We start from the raw sequence: 24,049 nt of genomic DNA, 5'->3' as shown, positions 1-24,049 counted from the left end.
TAGGTCTAAAATGAGGTTTTGGAACTAGCAACGAAGCTGTTGAATGAGCTGTGGAAGAAATTAATCCTACTCACAATAGCTTTTTATGGATAAAAACCGGACGAATGTCTTGAAATATATCACTTGATCGTTGTCTTGAGGTGTGGTAACTGTAGTATAAGCGGAATAGTTGACTTCGGGCAGTAGAATTCTTAGAAAATAATGCACACCCGAGATGTAACGGCCACTCCGCTTCGTAACCGCATCACCACCTCAGGTGTGCATTATTTTCTAAGAATTCTACTGCCCGAAGTCAATTATTCCTTACCTAATGTAATTGGTTTCCTCACCTTAATTCTTTGATGGTAACATACAGTACATGTTGTTTTTTGATTGTAAGTTTAAATGATATAATGGTAGAATGTCTTCTACTACTCTAAAAGACAAAAAAGGAGTAAAAAAGATTTTATTTTAAGTTTTTCATTATATATATATATATATATATATATATATATATACACACAAACACTTAATATTTAAAAATAACACAACAGAAAAGACAAATAGGTAAGAGGTTCATTGCATGGTGGTAGCAAAGGGTCTATGACACCCCCCTCCAGGTTTACAGAAATGGTTTTACCAAGTTCTTAGGCGGCCAATGAGATTGTGATATGAATCACGCATACTTCACGTGTTAAGTACACGTTAAATACATGTAAAGTACACGTTAAATACACGTAAAGTACACGTATTTGACATGTTAAAATTTGCGTGTATTTGAACCATTTGGCCTTCCATATTGTTTGACAGTGTGAGCTTTCAACCGCAGTTTATTACTTTACATATGCCTTCATTTCAGCAGTTTGTAATGCAGTACTATTAGATGCACTAAACTCACGCACTGACAGACTTTCACTTGTGCTTTGGGTTTGTTCGTCCTAAAAAGCTTGATTACTACTTTTATACGAAACTAATGTACACACAGTCAGTTGTGTTTTCAGAGCAGGACAAAACATTTGATATATCGAAATAGATCTGTGCATTCGTTTTAATGCAGCCTGTTAAAGAAGCTACTGTCTACGATCTCATCAGCAATAATCAAATGATAAAGAAAAAAGAACACTTATTTTAAATAAGAGATTGTTTAAAAAAGTACCCTGCTTTAATGGAAAAATCAATTTGATATAAAATGTAAATGAAAATGTAGCCATGTGCAGTAATATTGAAAACTGAGAATGTGACGCATGGTTATATTTAGTAGATATTGTAAATCGTAATTAAATTGAATCTTAATTTTAAGATGGCAGTAGGCCTACGGACATACAGAGATTCCAAATATAAACAAAAGGCATAAAACCTGCAATTTTACATATTGGTAAAATGTAAAGATTCCCACCCCTTTACAATGAGCCCATTAACATCAACTAAGATTGATGAAAGCTGTAGAATAGAAGTGTTGTTCCTTGTTAGAGTCTGTTCATTTCAACATTTACTGTAATATTGTTACATTTTGAAAACCCCTACCATACAGTCCTGCACATTTGATATGTCTCCCTTATTAGGCAAACCCAATTCAGGTCTCGCAGTCTCTTCTAATGAGCGGATGAGTTGATTCAGGTGTATTAGATGAGAGAGGCATGAAAAATGTGCAGAGAAGGAGAGGCTCCAGGACAGGTTTGAAAACCCCTACCATACAGTCTAAAATAAACACATTGAACTCCTACTTTGACTTGTGGAACTGAATCCGCTTGATGATGTAGTCCCTTTTCCATCTACAGACAGTGTCTGGAGAACAGATAAATACATTACTACTGCTCCAATAAAGTGCTTCATTTCATGTCACTTCTTCACATAGCTTACAGCAGGGCTGCCCAATCCTGTTCCTGGATCTAGCATCCTACAAAGTTCAGCTCCAACCCTGATCAAACACACCTGAACCAGCTAATTCATCTCTTAGTCAGCACTTGATAATGACAGACAGCTGCGTTGGAGCAGGACTGGAACTAAAGTCTGCAGGTATGTAGGTAGGTAGTCTACAGGAATGGGCAGCCCTGGCTTACAGGATTGTATTTCATCACTCTACATGAAAAGGTAAGTATAACATCTTTGCTATATTCTTTGCAAATAATATTCATGACCGTCTTACAGTATTCAAGACATTCACACATTCACTTCAGTTGCTTATGTATTGGTTTCTGTTTCTTTTGGGCTAGCTCCATCTCCCTTTTCTTCCATTTCTCCATGTCTCCCTCAGAAACCAACACTACACAACAAAAATAACAGGAAACAAGACAACATCAATGCTACATACTCTGTGCACAATGTGCTTGTGAATAGAATCTCAAATTCTCCAATTTTCAACTATTGTTACCTGCTTCTCATGTGCTTTGTTTACCTGCTGCCTCTCTGATGACCGATGAGATCTCCTCTTGAGCAAGAATCAATATCTTCTCTGCTTTGTCTAGTCTTTACAGGAGCTGCATCTCTGCAAAGACAATTTAATGTACACCAATTTGTCTCTCACAACCGCAGGTAGGTCTACTGTATGTTAGGTGAGTAGAGTAGCTTTTACCCTGACCATTCAGACAGGGCTTGGAGCAGAAGAGGGCCTTGGTGCAACTTGTATTATTTTATCTTTAAATCAGTAAAAAATAGCGAAGCTGTTCATTTTATCATTTTTATATTTATGTAATAATTACACAAATGTAATCTGCATAAAAAATAAAGAAAACATTATCTGCTTATAGTGATTATTTTGACCCAGACAGATTTGAGATAAGAGGTTTTCACTTTATTGTCCTAAACGGTGCAACTTTTCAGCATATCTCCTTAATTTCAGCTGTGCAGTTGACAGACAGGAAAACGGAGGCCAAACAAGGAGTGAATGATGTGTGACACAGGTCCTGATGTCTCTATAAAGTCAATGAATTACCTGGCAGGGCAATTTGTGTCCATAAACATGAAATGCTGGTTTGGCCAAAGAGATGTTGTGTGGTATGCCCTCCCCTGATTTCTGATTGAACACAGTATGCCACAATCTTGAGTTAATGTGTCTTTTCTCAAAACAATAATTCAGTTTTACACAGAAAAAAAGTACTTACGTGCAAATGTGAGGCAACAACACAGGCAATGTCATAGACTACTCGCAGGTGTATGTTCTTGTCCTCACATCTTCAAGTAGCTCATCGATGACATACAGGGGATAGGCTAATCTATTTCAACTCAAAAATGAGAATGGTGACACTTTATACTATGGAAAAGTAAAAATTAATAATACAAACAATCTCCAGCATCAATTTCAATACCTAAATACTCAATAAGAGCACTCAAAATGATCCAAACTATTTTCATGTTTGTTTATTAAGATTATAGAATAGTGGTAAAGTTTAAATGTTTTAATGTTTTTGAATCTCCCATATACATTCCATGAGGTTTATATCTGGTGACTGAAAAAAAAAAAACATGTTAAATGAAAAAACAAATGAAATATGTCTTATGTTAGGGTCATGCTATTGTACACATTTTCTGAACATGTCGAATCAAACAGGTTAATTATCATTCTGGAACACTGGGTCAATAGATGTCACTACTGTGGCATAGACTTGCCGTTCTCCTTGGCTCATGTTGACAAACATTAGGGGCATTTCATGACGACAAGAGGCTCCAAACACTCCTGGAACATCAAGTTTCTTCTCTTGTTTTTGCCACCTCAGCACGTCGCCAGCCTTGAAGTTACTGCAGTCCTAAAGATTTAGAGAAAACATAGATTTACGGGAGGAATAATGATCTTTTTTCACAAGTTAAATATTTGTTGGACTCAGTCCATGAAATTCTACGACTTTGACTAACCTCGCGAGGCTTTGAGCTGTCAAGATGAGACAACAGGTATTCCTCGACATCCTTTTCATCAACAAACATGCGGGCTCCATGTAACGGCTCAACCGCACTTGTACCTGAGCTTTGCTTCCTCACAAGACCAAAGTTGGCATCCAATGTCACAATCATATCTCCATCCGCCTGGAAAACAAAAACTTACAGAAATACTGTTCTTTTTTTTTTTTATCTGCACCTGGTTTATACATTTATGCTATTACTATTTTATTATAATACTTTATACAAAAAATGACTAATTTTGCAGATATCAATTCAATGCCGGGTCATGGAAAATGCAATTAGGTTAATCAAACAAGAACCATGGAACTAGAACCAACCTTTGGACCTGCTGGGCATATGGTCCCATCATCTAACTCTGGCCAAATATCTACCAAACTTCTTTTTCCGAAGTGGTGATGCCTAAAATGGGATCTGGATTCTCCCACCAAGGCTCTGTGGAGTGTGTTAACCTGCGGTATAAGCAGCAATCAGTGAACACATTATTTCCTACACTAACATCTGGTGATGGTGGTTCACTCAGAAGATGTTATTTTATAGAACAATAACAAGAATACTTTTGCAACTATACAATCCTAGATGGTTCCAGAGCTGTTTACTTTTAGTTGTTATAATTAATGGTGTAGTACAATCAAGAAAGGTGTATTTTCACATCTATATGAACTCGTCAGTGTTCTATTAAAGTAACTGAGATGTTCACTTCACAAACAAGACTTCAAACTGACCTCTGCAAACTGACTTACCTCTGCAAGTGTGAGGTTATTTTTCCAGCGCAGAGTGTTGCAAAAACCCTCAACAGAAACCTGACACTCCAGTGACAGACACACAAAGAGCTGTAGCAGAGGGATGGAGAAGGCTGTCTGGGGCTTGTGGGCTGTTGCTGGCCAGAGCTCATACCTCAGCAGCGTGCAGGTTTCTGGTTCACACGCACACATACTGACTGTGACGGTGCAGAGCCGCCCTGACACATAACAAGAGGAGAATAAAATAAAAACATAACCAAGTAATACTATAGAGACTATCATATCAGCATAGAATAACATCACCTGAGTGTGTCAACTTAATGTTTCACAGACAGGGCTTAGCCTAAACCAGGATTAGGTTTAAGTTCAATTAGGATATTTAAGTAACTTTAATAAACGTACACTACAAAAAACATTACTGTTTTGTATCTTGAGACAAAACAATAACACTGACATATTTTAAGATATACCAGTACAATTAGCTTTCTGTTAAAACAGCTCAAACATGCACTTTACTCCAGGACTAGATTAAGCCTTGTCTGGGAAACTGGGGGAATGTTTGTTATTGTTGGAATCAGCAAACAGACACAGATTAGAATTTCAAAAATGTTTCACAAATTTGATTAAAACCTTATAGGAAATAATATATTATTATATTATATTATCAGTATTATATCTTATTCCACATGAAATAGAATTAGATTCCTTAACCTGTCAAGAAAATTAAATACATTAACATTTTGTATCGTATGTAAAATGACAAACCTGTGCTGACAATGACCTTCATGTCCTTTGTGTACACAGCATGGGTATCATGGCCTTCAGGTAAATAGAGGAATAACCCCAGGGAGGATGGCTCATAGTAGGCCTTCTGTAAGAAAGACTGATAGCTCTAACAATGTTTTTAAAACAGTTGATACTACGTAGTGCTAAAAGAATCAGAAGTATCTAATGAATCTGTCTGTAATTACTGTGAGTTTGCTGTTTGTATGTATGACTGCATGCTGTTGTTCTTACATTCCACTTGTCAGGAAGATGCAGAGGATTTCTGTGAGTCCTCTTCAGACAAGCCTCACAAAACACTGCAGTGGTGCTGCACTCAATGCACCTATAATGGGCATATTCTAGGCAGACGACACACTGGGTAGTGATTGGTGCTGAACATTCAAACCACACCTTAAGCATGTCCTCCTTGACTGCATCCCAGGCATGAAGCTCTCTCCTCTTTGCCTTACTGTATGCAGTCTGAGAACATGAACTACAGCTCGTGCCACTTCATCAGGTTCAGTCTGTTGAGATGTAATAGATGTAGAGGGGTCTGAAGGGGGGTCTGTTTGGAGTCGGGCTGGGGAAGACCTTGACTAAGGTAAGATACCTTTGCAGGGCCAGTGATACACCCAGGGTCCGAAATTAACACTCGCCACTCGCCAAATGCGAGCAAATTCTCTGTCTGGCGAGTTAAATTTAAAGCGCCATCCGCCACATGGCGAGAAAATCTTTTCACCAGTAATGTTAATCAGTATCAGTCTCACGGATCTCTGTGATGACTTTTGAATCGGAATACAGCAGATATAGAAAACTGAAGAAACCACATAGAAGCTGGTTTTCTTGTGGAAAACCTGATGCGGCCCAGCCTCACCCAGACTCTTTAAACTGAGTTTGAGACCCCTGGTCTAAGCCCTGTCTGTTAAACCAGCCCTTAGTGTCATATAATACAGCTATAAAAGTGAATTAGATCCTTCATGAACCTATGTCCTAATATATATTCATATTTCTTTCTCTCTCTTCGAAAACTTTAGCCCCTATGCGGTACAATCCTCAGACACTAGGTGCCACTATAAAATGAAATCTAATGCTAACACAGACATTTCTCATGTGTATTGAGGCTGGATTTATTTGAACAAAAATACAAAAAACTGTAAACTTGTGAAGTATTATTACAATTTAAATAAGCACTTTTCTGTTTCAATAAAATATAATTTATTCATGTGATTCAAAGCTGAATTTTCATCAGTCATTACTCCAGTCTTCAGTCACATGATCTTTCAGAAATCATTCAGATTTATTAACAATATGCTGATTTATTATGATGAAAACAGCTGCTAAACATTTTGGTAGAACTGGATTTGTGATTTGATGATTAAAAAAGATAAAAAGAACAGCATTTAATCAAAATATAAATCTTTTTAAACAATATAGGTCTTTGCTATCACTTTTTAACAACTTAACACATCCTTGCTGAAAACAATTATTAATACCTTGCTGAATTAAAAAAACTAAACAAAACGACTAGCCCTAATTATATGAATGGTAGCGTATATTTTTAAATAAGTATGATAAAAAAAATTATTAAATTATAAATATCAAATAAATCTTTAAAATATCACTTTTTATTAATTTAACACATTCTTGATGTATAAAAGTATTATTAAATCATGAATAAATCACTATTTTAGATTGCAATAATATGTGTCTGTCATTTCAATAAAATAATCAACTTCAATGAGCATAAATAATAAATAAATAAATAAATCTGTGTGATGCCAAAATTGTGAGTGGTAATATACAATCATGCTTTGACTATTCTGCAGGAGTTAAATAAATGTGAGAATTATCAAAAATGCTGCTTGTGGTAAAAAAAAAGAAAATAAAAGGGTTTAACTAAGCTACGAGGAACAGGTGTTTCATGTATAATTTAATTTAATTTTTATATTTTCTTGACTTTTTTTGGTGTCTCTTGCCTTTAAACTCAGGTTAACTTTTATTTGTATTTTTAATCTTAGACCTGATGCTGGCTGAAATGGATGAAACGGAAAAGAAAACTCTTTTATTTGCTTCTAGACTGAAAAATCTCAAACCGAGTTTTCTTCTCAGAAGAGAGCGCTAGAATTGATTTTGGCTGTCAACAGTGTGGAAACACTTTCAGTCAAAAGGTAAGCCTTCCGTTTGATATGAAGACTGACAGCGGAGAGACGCTGTATACCTGCCAGGAGTGTGGAAATAGATGGACTGAGAAAAGAAGCCTTGAAATCCACATGAGAATCGACTCCGGAGAGAAGCCGTTGGTATGTGTTCAGTGTGGCAGTAGTTACAGAAGTAAAGCTAACTTTAATGGCCACATGAGGAAACACTGGTGAAAACTGTTGTGGAAGGAGTTTGAGATCCAGGAGCTGAGAGCTTTCTCTGAATAACAGCACATGTACAGACGGCTGATCAAAGCTCTCCAACTCCATCTGGATTAAAGCTGTTTTTGAAAAAGGAGAAGAAAATGCGGTAACACTTTAGAATAATGGGCCGTTGTTAACAAGTAACTATGCAGGAAGTAATAGGTAGTTCTACATTAACACTTAACTTAATACTATTAACTAATAGAAAAGCAAGATTAACTAAGCAGTAGGTAATTGCTAATTTTGGACAAAGGTAGTCCCTTATTAGGTATTTGATAATTACTAAAGAAAAAATTGTCATTGAGAACTACTTGTGAACTGTGACCAATTCATAAAGAATAACTAATTAATTATCACAACAGTAACATTTATAAAATCAAAAATTAGGTTCTTTGTGCAAACTAATTTATGAACACCACCACCATCACCGGCTGAAATTGTGACTCTGACCAAAATATGACTGGATGTGTTCTCTGTTCATTTCAAACAAACATATAATTTATTTAATTAGGATGTAATGCCATCAATGATTGTATTCTCATGATTGGATTATTTCACTATTGTGAGCTGCATTTAGTTCAATGTTGTTGTTGTTTTTTTTTTGTTTTTTTTTTTTTTAAGTATTCTGGGGCAGGCTTCTCTTTAGTGTGATAGTAAATATGTTATTTTGCTTCCATAATGAAGACATTAACTGCATTTATTTTGTTTAGCACAAACACAACATTTTCCACATTACAATGTCTGTTAGAATATCAGTATGGTGCTTCAAAGAAATGCATGGCTGTACAGTATGTCATATAAAATATGATAAAAACTGTTTATTGTAAATTACTTGCAAAATCCATCTTAACCTTTCACTAATAACTCAAGTGTTACCTTGTCAGTCCGTATGAACTACTACTGTGATCTGGCCCATTATTTTAAAGTGAAAAACATGTTAACCCCTCAATAATAACTCAAGTGTTACCTTGTAAGTCCGCATGAACTACTAGTGTGATCTGGCCCATTATTTTAAAGTGAAAAACATGTTAACCCCTCAATAATAACTCAAGTGTTACCTTGTAAGTCTGCATGAACTACTAGTGTGATCTGGCCCATTATTTTAAAGTGAAAAACATGTTAACCCCTCAATAATAACTCAAGTGTTACCTTGTAAGTCCGCATGAACTACTAGTGTGATCTGGCCCATTATTTTAAAGTGAAAAACATGTTAACCCCTCAATAATAACTCAAGTGTTACCTTGTAAGTCTGCATGAACTACTAGTGTGATCTGGCCCATTATTTTAAAGTGAAAAACATGTTAACCCCTCAATAATAACTCAAGTGTTACCTTGTAAGTCCGCATGAACTACTAGTGTGATCTGGCCCATTATTTTAAAGTGAAAAACATGTTAACCCCTCAATAATAACTCAAGTGTTACCTTGTAAGTCTGCATGAACTACTAGTGTGATCTGGCCCATTATTTTAAAGTGAAAAACATGTTAACCCCTCAATAATAACTCAAGTGTTACCTTGTCAGTCTGTATGAACTACTAGTGTGATCTGGCCCATTATTTTAAAGTGAACAACATGTTAACCCCTCAATAATAACTCAAGTGTTACCTTGTAAGTCTGCATGAACTACTAGTGTGATCTGGCCCATTATTTTAAAGTGAAAAACATCTTAACCCTTCAATAATAACTCAAGTGTTACCTTGTAAGTCTGCATGAACTACTAGTGTGATCTGGCCCATTATTTTAAAGTGAACAACATGTTAACCCCTCAATAATAACTCAAGTGTTACCTTGTAAGTCTGCATGAACTACTAGTGTGATCTGGCCCATTATTTTAAAGTGAACAACATGTTAACCCCTCAATAATAACTCAAGTGTTACCTTGTAAGTCTGCATGAACTACTAGTGTGATCTGGCCCATTATTTTAAAGTGAAAAACATGTTAACCCCTCAATAATAACTCAAGTGTTACCTTGTCAGTCTGCATGAACTACTAGTGTGATCTGGCCCATTATTTTAAAGTGAAAAACATGTTAACCCCTCAATAATAACTCAAGTGTTACCTTGTCAGTCTGCATGAACTACTAGTGTGATCTGGCCCATTATTTTAAAGTGAAAAACATGTTAACCCCTCAATAATAACTCAAGTGTTACCTTGTAAGTCCGCATGAACTACTAGTGTGATCTGGCCCATTATTTTAAAGTGAACAACATGTTAACCCCTCAATAATAACTCAAGTGTTACCTTGTAAGTCTGCATGAACTACTAGTGTGATCTGGCCCATTATTTTAAAGTGAAAAACATCTTAACCCTTCAATAATAACTCAAGTGTTACCTTGTAAGTCTGCATGAACTACTAGTGTGATCTGGCCCATTATTTTAAAGTGAACAACATGTTAACCCCTCAATAATAACTCAAGTGTTACCTTGTAAGTCCGCATGAACTACTAGTGTGATCTGGCCCATTATTTTAAAGTGAAAAACATGTTAACCCTTCACTAATAACTCAAGTGTTACCTTGTAAGTCCGTATGAACTACTACTGTGATCTGGCCCATTATTTTAAAGTGAAAAACATCTTAACCCTTCACCAACATGTCTTTAAGCAACGTGATCTCATGATAATTCGTATGTATTTACATAAAATGTGGTTCTCCAAAACGTACATTTACTTACGTTTTTCCAGACACTAAAACATACAATACTGACGTATTTACAGCATCTAAACGTACAAATACTTATGTATTTTTAGCATTTTAAGGTCTACAAAATGTTAAACAAGACTACACTTTAAACCATTAAAATAAATGACATTTCTGCAATCGTTTAACCATTCATGTAATATTAGCTTCGTTTGCCGTGGTGGGACACAAAAGGCGTTTTCTCCGACATGCTGTGACTAACAATAGGAAAGGAAAGGAAGTGAGGTGAGGCCAAGTATGGTGACCCATACTAGGAATTTGTGCTCTGCATTTAACCCATCCAAGTGCACACACACAGTAGTGAACACACACACACACACACACCGTGAACACACACCCGGAGCAGTGGGCAGCCATTGCTGCGGCGCCCGGGGAGCAGTTGGGGGATCGGTGCCTTGCTCAAGGGACTCACCTCAGTCGTGGTATTGAGGGTGGAGAGAGTGCTGTACATTCACTCCCCCCACCTACAATCCCTGCCGGACCTGAGAATCGAACCTGCAACCTTTGGATTACAAGTCCAACTCTCTAACCATTAGGCCACGGCTGCCCCCAATACAACCATAAAATGCACCGAACACGCATCATAATCATAAAATCAAACAATTTTATTTGTACGCTGTAATCCAGATCTTCAGAATTCATACGATTGCGAGGAACAGACCCAAATTCAAGGCTTTATACGACGATCGTTACATCTCCATCCCGAGCAGCGACTCCAGCAGCAACAGCAATAAACCCCCGCGCTGCAGTGCATTTAACAATTCAAATACAAACGCACCAGGAAACTACAGGCTTTACGGCAGGAAAATCGAACGTTCATTGGCTCTTGCCAGCATTCGCTACAGATTACGACATGCCGTGTTTCTGGTGAGATTTGTTTGAACGATGTGCAGGCGCCATCACGGAGAGGATCAGGATATTAATATTTTCAGCCATCAGCAACCTAAATCCTACTCTGTACCTCAAAGAAACCTACTGTCTGTATTCCGCCAGAGACGACTGCGGCTGCAAACGCATAGTCATTTGGATTACTTTTTGGTACGGCTGTTGACATTTTTGCAATGAATAAATTATTGCGATTGCACATTTCCATCTTTCATGTTTTTCTTTATTACTGTACAGAGAGAGTTGGTTAACGTTAGGATTAGAAGCAGGAGTGTGATTAGTGACTATAATTTTTTTTTATGCTATGTTATCAAAATTAGAATTTTCCTGCATATTTTGGTCAGTTAACGTTACGTTTTATATATTACATTTTAAATCACTTATTAATATAATGAAAAAATGCATATTTGCTGTAAAATGGTTTAGGTTTGGGGGTAGGTTAAGGGGGCTATCTAAATCGCTTATTAATGAAATGATAAATTTGCATATTTGCTATAAAATTGGTAGGTTTATGTTTGGGGGTATTATGTTTTATGGGACATTTTAAAATTAAAGTAAAATTAAACTCTTAAAATAAATTTGGCACAGTAAATATACCTAGCCACAAGCAAGGTAACACTTGAGTTATTAGTGAGGGGTTAAGATGTTTTCACTTTAAAATAATGGGCCAGATCACACTAGTAGTTCATACAGACTGACAAGGTAACACTTGAGTTATTATTGAGGGGTTAAGATGTTTTTCACTTTAAACTAATGGGCCAGATCACAGTAGTAGTTCATGTGGACTGACAAGGTAACACTTGAGTTATTAGTGAGGGGTTAAGATGTTTTCACTTTAAAATAATGGGCCAGATCACACTAGTAGTTCATACGGACTGACAAGGTAACACTTGAGTTATTAGTGAGGGGTTAAGATGTTTTCACTTTAAAATAATGGGCCAGATCACACTAGTAGTTCATACAGACTGACAAGGTAACACTTGAGTTATTATTGAGGGGTTAACATGTTTTTCACTTTAAAATAATGGGCCAGATCACACTAGTAGTTCATACGGACTGACAAGGTAACACTTGAGTTATTATTGAAGGGTTAAGATGTTTTTACTTTAAAATAATGGGCCAGATCACACTAGTAGTTCATGCAGACTTACAAGGTAACACTTGAGTTATTATTGAGGGGTTAAGATGTTTTTACTTTAAAATAATGGGCCAGATCACACTAGTAGTTCATACGGACTGACAAGGTAACACTTGAGTTATTATTGAGGGGTTAACATGTTTTTCACTTTAAAATAATGGGCCAGATCACACTAGTAGTTCATGCAGACTTACAAGGTAACACTTGAGTTATTATTGAGGGGTTAAGATGTTTTTACTTTAAAATAATGGGCCAGATCACACTAGTAGTTCATGCAGACTGACAAGGTAACACTTGAGTTATTAGTGAGGGGTTAAGATGTTTTCACTTTAAAATAATGGGCCAGATCACACTAGTAGTTCATACAGACTGACAAGGTAACACTTGAGTTATTATTGAGGGGTTAACATGTTTTTCACTTTAAAATAATGGGCCAGATCACACTAGTAGTTCATACGGACTGACAAGGTAACACTTGAGTTATTAGTGAGGGGTTAAGATGTTTTCACTTTAAAATAATGGGCCAGATCACACTAGTAGTTCATACAGACTGACAAGGTAACACTTGAGTTATTATTGAGGGGTTAACATGTTTTTCACTTTAAAATAATGGGCCAGATCACACTAGTAGTTCATACGGACTGACAAGGTAACACTTGAGTTATTATTGAAGGGTTAAGATGTTTTTACTTTAAAATAATGGGCCAGATCACACTAGTAGTTCATGCAGACTTACAAGGTAACACTTGAGTTATTATTGAGGGGTTAAGATGTTTTTACTTTAAAATAATGGGCCAGATCACACTAGTAGTTCATACGGACTGACAAGGTAACACTTGAGTTATTATTGAGGGGTTAACATGTTTTTCACTTTAAAATAATGGGCCAGATCACACTAGTAGTTCATGCAGACTTACAAGGTAACACTTGAGTTATTATTGAGGGGTTAAGATGTTTTTACTTTAAAATAATGGGCCAGATCACACTAGTAGTTCATGCAGACTGACAAGGTAACACTTGAGTTATTAGTGAGGGGTTAAGATGTTTTCACTTTAAAATAATGGGCCAGATCACACTAGTAGTTCATACAGACTGACAAGGTAACACTTGAGTTATTATTGAGGGGTTAACATGTTTTTCACTTTAAAATAATGGGCCAGATCACACTAGTAGTTCATACGGACTGACAAGGTAACACTTGAGTTATTAGTGAGGGGTTAACATGTTTTTCACTTTAAAATAATGGGCCAGATCACACTAGTAGTTCATACGGACTGACAAGGTAACACTTGAGTTATTATTGAGGGGTTAAGATGTTTTCACTTTAAAATAATGGGCCAGATCACACTAGTAGTTCATACAGACTGACAAGGTAACACTTGAGTTATTATTGAGGGGTTAACATGTTTTTCACTTTAAAATAATGGGCCAGATCACACTAGTAGTTCATACGGACTGACAAGGTAACACTTGAGTTATTATTGAAGGGTTAAGATGTTTTTACTTTAAAATAATGGGCCAGATCACACTAGTAGTTCATACAGACTGACAAGGTAACACTTGAGTTATTATTGAAGGGTTAACATGTTTTTCACTTTAAAATAATGGGCCAGATCACACTAGTAGTTCATACAGACTGACAAGGTAACACTTGAGTTATTATTGAGGGGTTAACATGTTTTTCACTTTAAAATAATGGGCCAGATCACACTAGTAGTTCATACAGACTGACAAGGTAACACTTGAGTTATTATTGAAGGGTTAAGATGTTTTTACTTTAAAATAATGGGCCAGATCACACTAGTAGTTCATACGGACTGACAAGGTAACACTTGAGTTATTATTGAGGGGTTAACATGTTTTTACTTTAAAATAATGGGCCAGATCACACTAGTAGTTCATACGGACTGACAAGGTAACACTTGAGTTATTATTGAAGGGTTAAGATGTTTTTACTTTAAAATAATGGGCCAGATCACACTAGTAGTTCATACAGACTGACAAGGTAACACTTGAGTTATTATTGAGGGGTTAACATGTTTTTCACTTTAAAATAATGGGCCAGATCACACTAGTAGTTCATACAGACTGACAAGGTAACACTTGAGTTATTATTGAAGGGTTAAGATGTTTTTACTTTAAAATAATGGGCCAGATCACACTAGTAGTTCATACAGACTGACAAGGTAACACTTGAGTTATTATTGAGGGGTTAACATGTTTTTCACTTTAAAATAATGGGCCAGATCACACTAGTAGTTCATACGGACTGACAAGGTAACACTTGAGTTATTATTGAGGGGTTAACATGTTTTTCACTTTAAAATAATGGGCCAGATCACACTAGTAGTTCATGCAGACTTACAAGGTAACACTTGAGTTATTATTGAGGGGTTAAGATGTTTTTACTTTAAAATAATGGGCCAGATCACACTAGTAGTTCATACGGACTGACAAGGTAACACTTGAGTTATTAGTGAGGGGTTAAGATGTTTTCACTTTAAAATAATGGGCCAGATCACACTAGTAGTTCATACAGACTGACAAGGTAACACTTGAGTTATTATTGAGGGGTTAACATGTTTTTCACTTTAAAATAATGGGCCAGATCACACTAGTAGTTCATACAGACTGACAAGGTAACACTTGAGTTATTATTGAGGGGTTAACATGTTTTTCACTTTAAAATAATGGGCCAGATCACACTAGTAGTTCATGGGGACTTACAAGGTAACACTTGAGTTATTATTGAGGGGTTAACATGTTTTTCACTTTAAAATAATGGGCCAGATCACACTAGTAGTTCATGGGGACTGACAAGGTAACACTTGAGTTATTATTGAGGGGTTAAGATGGATTTTACAAGTAATTTGCAGTAAACTTGCACTGAAGCACTAGTGATATTCATACTGTGAAAAATGTTTTTGTACTTTTCAAAATAAATGCAGTTAATGTCTTCATTACGGAAGTAAAAGAACATAATTATTTACTATCACACTAAAGAGAAGCCTGCCCCAGAATAGTATTAATACTATAATACTAAAAAAAAACATTGAACATTGAACTAAATGCAGCTCATAATAGTGAAATAATTCAATCATGAGCATCAAATCATTGCTGGCATTACATCCTAATTAAAGAAATTATATTATATGTTTGTTTGAAATGAACAGAGAACACATCCAGTCATATTTTGGTCAGAGTCACAATTTCAGCCGGTGATGGTGGTGGTGTTCATAAATTAGTTTGCACAAATAACCTAATTGTTGATTTTATAAATCTTACTGTTGTGATAGTTAATTAGTTATTCTTTATGAATTGGCCACAGTTCACAAGTAGTTCTCAATGACAATTTTTTCTTTAGTAATTATCAAATACCTAATAAGGGACTACCTTTGTCCAAAATTATCACTTACCTACTGCTTAGTTAATCTTGCTTTTCTATTAGTTAATAGTATTAAATTAAGTGTTAATGTAGAATTACCTATTACTTCCTGCATAGTTACTTGTTAACAACGGCCCATTATTCTAAAGTGTTACCGAAAATGCTAAACTGGTCAGAGGTAGAATGAGCTGCAACTAGATACTTTAGATTCACCAGATTGGTTACTTTAAAACAGTCTTTATTTTTAGACCTAAAATCAGCATTTTGGCAGCTACAAACCACATTTGGTTTTCTAATTCAACATTCTGGTTTTGTCAAACACACCTCAAACAAATGAGATTAAGCTCTTTGAATTAATGGACCATTATTTTTCATATCACGGACAGGACAAAATTATGGATCATTCAATGTTGAGGAAGAAAACATGGACTCATCAAACAAAAAACTGAATGACTGCTTTGTTGCTCCTCTTCTGGCATTTATGATGGCCTGAGTTCTTTAAGACATGGACTTGACAAATGAAAAACAATACTCTTCATCAAGCTGGTTTCCTGACAGTCCCACTTCATCAAATACAGAAGTGTTTTACTCATACTGTTGTTCATTCAGTTTGTCAGTGTTGGATTGGTTTTACTACATCTGCTACTATATCTGTTTTTTGCCTGTTTTTAATGGACCACTCACAGAAAAACCTAAATTCAGTCACTGACACACATACAACACACAGCTCCTAGAAAATGCTGCACATATTTTCCTTTCTGAGGTGAATAGATGTTGTTTTCTGGCTGTCAGTGCAAGTTCTTGCCTTGTTCTTGTCTGGAGATCTTCATCTCATGAAAGACAATAAACCAGTAATACTTTTGAGTTTTCAGAGTCATGTTTGTGTAGTGTTTTAAACCTTCAAACTTTGACAATCTTTCCTGTGTTGAGCAAATATATCTCATAAAGCTGTCCTCCACACCAGACCAACTGAATATTTGCCAAAGGAAAAAATAAATGAGTTTGACTTTCACCATTTTTTAATTCCCCCGTTTGTGGCGTCAAAAAGAAAGACCATTTGGTGTGAAAGTAAATAATGACTGACTTTTCATTTTCTGTGTGAACTTTAGCTTAGTTTAGCTCAGTCTTAGTCAAATTATTAGTCAAAAACTATTTTAAATTGAGAACAAATATCATTGATTAGTTTAAATAAGTAATTACATTGAACACTACTATTTTGGAAACTATGGATTTGTGTTTTGTGTCTCTTTTTATCATTTATTAATTGAGGACAAGTCTGATGAGTTTGAAGATGTCCTTACAGACAATGACACAAATCCAGTTCATGACCAAACTCATGTCTTCAGAAGAAATAGGACTCAAACTGTTAGGTCTAAATACAACACAATTACAAAAGAGACTAATCAATATTGTGTTCATTGTTCTTAATAGTGGCTCTCTGTGTACTTTCAGGTTCATTAACTTCATGTCATGGGAACTGTGATATTGTGAGTCACTTTTTATTATTCATGAACAAATGTGCAATGGTGCATTCCCAGTTATTAAAGGGACAGTTCACTCAGAATGAAAGATTCTGTCATTAATTACTCATCCTCATGTCGTTACAAACCTGCAAGACCTTCGTTCATCATCAAAACACAAATTAAGATATTTTGGGAGAAATCCAAGAGCTTTCTAACCCTACATAGACAGCAATGCAAATGTTCCCAGGCCTAAAGACGTAGTACGGACATCAGACTGACATGGAAGAGAAGACATTGTTGAATAAACTCATTATTTGTGTTTTCTTTGAGCTAAAATACAGATGAACCACTGATGTCACATCAACTATTGTAATGATGTTCTTACTACATTTATGGGATTGATGTCAATGTAGCGTCAGAAAACTCGAATTTCACCACAGAAATCATTTGTGATCTGAAGATGAATGAAGGTCTTAGAACTTCCCTTTTTGAAGAACTGTCCCTTTAAGATTTATATCAATGCTTCAGACTGTAGTTTTTGATTGAAATTCTTCATCATATGAATAGTGTATAAGGATTGCTCAATAAAACTGTTTTACTACACAACTGAAGTCTTAAACAGGATTAAATATGTATTATATTTATTGAGTGTATATTGAGTGAAATATTGAGTCATTTCACAATCACAGGATTGCTCAAGCAGGTTTATAATATATGTTTGACATGGGAATATACCACGGGTTTCACATGTGTCAGGATTCAGAAACTGTGACAAATAAAGATTGTGTGTGGAACAGTTGAAAAAACAGCATTATTCATTTGACCACTGGATTTACAAAAATCATTTCATGTTTAGGAAGGGTTTCAACAACTCATCTGATGAACACATTCATTTTTATTTCAATCATCAGCATGTATTTCTGTCTTTTTAAACTCATTAAAATGCTTATATTCACATTGTTTCTTATTTACATGTAATGCAGGCGATCTAAAACCTTATTCACCAAATATACTTTTAAGTGTACAATTATGGCTGAGATTTTAAAATAAATATATTAGTAATGATCACATTTGCATGTTCAGGGTTTCTGTGATGATTAATGGCCACATGGCATCTTTTTTAGTGTTTTATTTAGTGCTGTCAAATGATGAATCGTGATTAATCACATCCTAAATAAAAGTTTTAGTTTACATAATGCATGTGTGTGTGCTGTGTATATTTATTAAGTATATATAAACACACACACACACACACATTATGTTATGTTTATATATTAAATATATGTATAAATAATATTATTTATATGAATAAAAAATATGTATATATAATGTATTTATTATTAATAATTATATATTTATTGTTATTAATAAAAAATTCTAACTTTATTGTACATTGCAACAGGAGTATTGTAAAACTGTAAAACTAATAATTCAAATAATACAATATATATAACTAGATAAAAAAGTTCATCAAGACAACAGACGTTTAAAGAAGTTTTGAGAACTTTAAAGAAGTTTAAAAAAAGTTTTAAGAAGTTTAAAAGTATAAAACAGGTGTAAGTTTAGTCACTAGAATTGTTAGCATGACTAGCATGTAACTTGCATGGCATTAGCATGATTCTAGCATGACTAGCAAGTCACTAACATGATTTTAGCATTATTACCAAGTTACTAGCATGTTTTTAGCATTTTTTTAGCATGATTAGCATATTGTTAGCATGATTTAGATAGATAGATAGATAGATAGATAGATAGATAGATAGATAGATAGATAGATAGATAGATAGATAGATAGATAGATAGATAGATAGATAGATAGATAGATAGATAGATAGATAGATGAGTTTGAATGAGTTTGATTGGATTAGAAATATAGTTCATAGAAGGGAAGCTTGATTGAGTCTCAAAGGATTCTGGGAGTTTAAATTTGAATTTTGACAGTTGGAGTTTGAAAAGTCTTGGCTCATTTGAACATTCCGTCAATGTAAGTCAATGAGATTTTTCCCAGTTTTAATCGTGATTTTTAGGAAAACCGTAAGTCGGATCAGTTAGAAAAGATACAGCACACCCGCTGAGATCAGACTGAAGATCTGGACTGAGTTTGGAGTTTGTAGAGTTAAAGCTCTAGGAGGAGATACAGTCAGAACATTCTGGATAGGAAGAAAATAGCATCTCAGTAAGTTGGCTCTCTCAAGCTTAATTAATTAATTAATAGGATTACAGCATTCACTTTTCTTCATTGTTAAAATAAAACAATTAAAAATAGTATTTTGCTTATTATTATTATTCAAAACGAACATTTTATTTTACAGTGCAACATGTGTCAGGGGTTTGGGCTGCAGTGTTTTCCTTTCTCCACTAGATGTCGCTGTTTTTCCCGCCACACTCCATGCCTCATCACGAACACCTGTCATTCCTGATCACACAGCTGTCTCCTATCACCTAGCACTATATTAGTCTCCCTCTCCCAACACTGTGTCTGGTGGCATTACTTCCTGTTTGTATTGTATTCGTGTCTCTTGAACTGTTGCTCCAGTCTCGCTCTTGTTTATCGTGTCCTGTTGTGCTGTTGGCCTTTTGTTTGTTTGTTCATTTGTTTATTGTTGCAATAAATATTCCCTTCCCTGCATATTGGACCCTGACCTCATCTCTCATTTGGAGACAACATGACTACTACAATAGTAAGAGTTTTTGAGTTGTTTATTGATATATATTTAAAATGTAAAAACTAAATACTTATTATAATTTATTTTTAATTATGGCAAACACATATAATTTGTAATTTGCAATAAGCCTTTTGTACTAAAATACAATAGTATGTATTTAATAATAATAATGTTTTTAATTTTTTGTAAGTTTTGTTATAATTTAAAGAATGAAAATATATAATTAAATTGTTATTAATTGTATCTTTTTCATTTAACAGAATGATGCGATTACATGATTCATAACATTTCTTTATTCTTATAATAAGACTTAATTATTTAATTAATTATTAATTAATATTAAACACTAACATTTTATTTTAGAGTGCAATATTATTATTTCAGCTGTTATACTTTAAATTACATTACATATTATCAGAAAAAATTATCAATAATAAGAATATCAAGACTGTATAATATTAATTATAATTGTATTTAATGACAAGTAAAACATTTTAAGGTTCATTAGTGAACATGAACTATGAATGATTAATACTTCTCCAGCATTTATTAATCTTCATGTTAATTTGATCATTTACTAATGCATTATTAAAATCAGGAGTTGTGTTTGATAACATTAGTTAATGCTCTGTCAACTAACATTAACTAACACTCAACTGTATTTGAACTAACTTTAGAAAGATTCATAAATAGTAATAAATGTACATTTCATTCTTCTTTCATGTTAGTTAATACATGAACTAATGTTAACAAACCACACATTATTGTAAAGTGTTACCAAAAACTCTTATCCCTGCAATGATATTATTGCAATATCTTATTTTCAATAACAATTATTTATTAACAATATTAACAACCAACACATGAATTTTATTTTAGGATGATGATAATGTTAGAATTTCAGCAATAATATTGTAATCTAAATCAACTTTTATTATTATTATTATTATTATTATTATTATTATTATTATTGATTATTGTTATAATATTAAAATGCAATTATGATTTTTTTATTATTATTATTAAATATTCCCTTTTTATTTTACAGTACAGTTGGATTATTGCAATTGTTATAAATTTCTTTCTTAGCATTTGTTATTATTAAAATTATAATAAAATGTTCTGATAAACTAGTATTACATATATTGGTTATTTTTTAATTTTATATATTTTTTATTTTATAATTAATAATGTAATTACATTTATTTAAAATATACCAATTAAATAAATAAAAACTTACTATTTTAGTAAACATATTGCACTGTAAAGTAAAATGTCAGTAATAATAATAATAATATAACATTTTTTTGAGCAAAGAAATATATTATGATTGCAATAATTCAATTGTCCTGCAAAATAAAAAATAAAGTTTTGAAGATAAGTAGCTAAATATTTGTGGTATTTAATTTTTTATTATTATTATTATTATTATGATAATTACAGTTAATAAATAATAATAATAATAATAATAATAATAATAATAATAATAATAATAATAATAATAATAATAATAATGATACAATTGCTGTAAAATAAAAGTATTTTAATTTCAATCTTCTGTTTTTTTATTTTATATTACAATAGTATTACTGCAATTACAACAACTTTATGATATCATAATAATAAAATACAATTAATATTTTGACTTTATTAATAATGACTTTTTAAACAAATATTCCAATAATATTATTCAATAATACGATTTTTTTATTAGTTTGTTTGTTTTAATGCAAATAATAATACAATTATAATTGATACAATTTTATTATTATTATTTGTATTATTTTAGTTTTTATGATAATGCAATAATTTCTTTATTGCTTATAATATTTGTGGCTATTTAAAAAATAACCAAAACAATCATTTTATTTCATTATTAAATACTGACTACTGAATACAATGCAATATTGTCATTTAATAAGAGTTTATTGTGATTATTGCAATAATAAAGAGTTTTTTTTAATTGATTTGTTTATCTGGCATTAAATAAATAAGATAAATATTATTATTAATAATATGACATTGGTACATTTTAAGTTTAGGAGTACAATAGTATTTATTATAATTATAAAAACATTTTAATTATTTAGAAATGAAATCATTCCTACTGTGTTTATTAATTCAGCAGAGATTGTATATTCATATTAACACGTTTGACATATTTTAGTAAATAAAATAGGTAAAAAACATTATTAAAAACCTTTTTTTGTCCATAAATATACTGTGAATAAAACCTGTTCATTTTAAACCTCAGAAAATATATTTTGAAACAAATTCAGTTTCTTCTTTGTCTGTTTGAAAGAGATCCGATAATAATGAAACACAGCTATATTTGATGAAATCATAACCAAAACAATCATTTTATTTATTAAATACTGATTACAGTGCAATATTGTAATATTGAAAATAAATAAATATGAATAAATAAAATATCCCATTATAATAAACACATCTGTACTGTAGCTACACTATATTTGATGACATTGCTGTGATTAATGTCATATTTTATAATGTGAGGAATGGATTATATTCGTGACACAAACATCAATTAAAATCTGAAGTTGATTTGTGATAGCGTTTATTATTTATGAGCAGAAACACCAGAATAACATCCTAATAGTAATAATAATAATAGTGCTAAGATGATTGATGAGACACTAGAATAAAACCCAAATGTAGACACACACTGATCTGACTGTCTATATGAGGATTGATCACACATTTATTCTGTTATTTGAGTGACAGAAGTTGAGCTGCAGTATTAATGTGATGAAGAGACTCATCTCACTGTTACTGATTCATCCTCAGCTCAAAGCATTATGGGTACAATCTCTCATCAGTCTGTCCTCATTCAGCAACACAGTGAAACTGATGATCCAGAACTAACCCAAAACCCAGGATAGAGCGTCTGAGTGAATGTGGTGTGTTCTGTGTGGATGAGGCTCATTGTGTCAGAGACGCTGTAGAAGGACAGACTTCCTGCTCCGTGATCCACATACACTCCTACTCTATAGACACCATTCACTCCTGTTCTACTGATGATGATGGGCTTCACACGGAGATCAGTCCATATCTTATTGTGTCTGAATGAGTAACTGTCAGGATAGCAGCTCAAACTCCAGGACTGATCATTATATCCAAACCTACACTCAAGACCCAATCTCTTCCTGCTGATGCTCTTATATGACACTGATATACACACACCTCCTCTCCACTCAATCTCCCAGTAACAGCGTCCACACACACTCTCTCTACACAACACCTGAGGATACCAATCAAATCTGTCTGGATGATCAGGATACGATTGTTTCTCTTCCACACATGTCACCTTTCTGTTGTCCTCAGACAGACTGAGTTTAGTGTTTGCTGTGTTTGGATCCAGTGTGAGAAAACAGGCCCCTGAACACAAGAACAGAGACATTTACAACAACAATCACTACAGCTGTGTGTTATATATATATATGTGTGTGTGTGTGTGTGTGTGTGTGTGTGTGTGTGTGTGTGTGTGTGTGTGTGTGTGTGTGTGTGTGTGTGTGTGTGTGTGTGTGTGTGTGTGTGTGTGTGTGTGTGTGTGTGTGTGTGTGTGTGTGTGTGTGTTATATAAATATAGATATATATGTGTGTGTGTGTGTTATATAAATATAGATATATATGTGTGTGTGTGTGTTATATAAATATAGATGTGTGTGTGTGTGTGTGTGTGTGTGTTATATAAATATAGATATGTGTGTGTGTGTGTGTGTGTGTGTGTGTGTGTGTTATATAAATATAGATATATGTGTGTGTGTGTGTGTGTGTGTGTGTGTGTGTGTGTGTTATATAAATATAGATATATGTGTGTGTGTGTGTGTGTGTGTGTGTGTTATATAAATATAGATATATGTGTGTGTGTGTGTGTGTTATATAAATATAGATGTGTGTGTGTGTTATATAAATATAGATATATGTGTGTGTGTTATATAAATATAGATATATGTGTGTGTGTGTGTGTGTGTGTGTGTGTGTGTGTGTGTGTGTTATATAAATATAGATAT

Source organism: Garra rufa, chromosome 4, assembly GCF_049309525.1.
Source record: "Garra rufa chromosome 4, GarRuf1.0, whole genome shotgun sequence".
Classification (NCBI taxonomy): domain Eukaryota; kingdom Metazoa; phylum Chordata; class Actinopteri; order Cypriniformes; family Cyprinidae; genus Garra; species Garra rufa.
Note: the sequence above shows the minus strand (reverse complement) of the source record.